The sequence below is a fragment of the Penaeus monodon genome, chromosome 25 (genome assembly GCF_015228065.2).
Source record: "Penaeus monodon isolate SGIC_2016 chromosome 25, NSTDA_Pmon_1, whole genome shotgun sequence".
Taxonomy (NCBI): Eukaryota; Metazoa; Arthropoda; class Malacostraca; order Decapoda; family Penaeidae; genus Penaeus; species Penaeus monodon.
This window is the reverse complement of record NC_051410.1, coordinates 39937163-39937458: the sequence shown is the minus strand read 5'-3', so window position 1 is coordinate 39937458 and position 296 is coordinate 39937163. Positions and strand designations below refer to the sequence as shown.

General features: G+C 36.5%; 1 protein-coding gene across 1 annotated transcript in view; it reads left to right on the top strand.

Moving 5' to 3' along the window:
* Positions 1 to 110, top strand: part of LOC119589262 (facilitated trehalose transporter Tret1-like) — a 7873-nt gene extending 7763 nt beyond the window's left edge. The window contains exon 5 of the mRNA XM_037937882.1: positions 1 to 110. This exon is cut by the window's left edge and continues 1813 nt beyond it. The gene's annotated coding sequence lies outside the window, so the exon portion shown is untranslated.
* The last annotated feature ends 186 nt before the right edge of the window (positions 111 to 296 follow it).

Below are 296 nucleotides of genomic sequence, written 5' to 3'. Positions count from 1 at the left end.
ATGTACGCACTTGTATGCTGTTTTTTTTAGCTCTTTAATATGCGTCAAAATAATGTTGCCTAATAGATTGTTGTAGTATTATAGGTTTCTTAATAAAACATTACACAGAAGAAAAATGTTTTATATGACATCCACGCTACTGATCAGATGTTTCTGTGGCCTCATGCAGTCAACAGCAGTGTCTCTCATGACCGATAAGGAGAGGTCAATAAACTCATGTCCTCACGGTGTGCTGGGAATGAATGAAGTCCTTTAGTTCTCTCTAGTATGAACATGTAGGACCTTATATATACTGT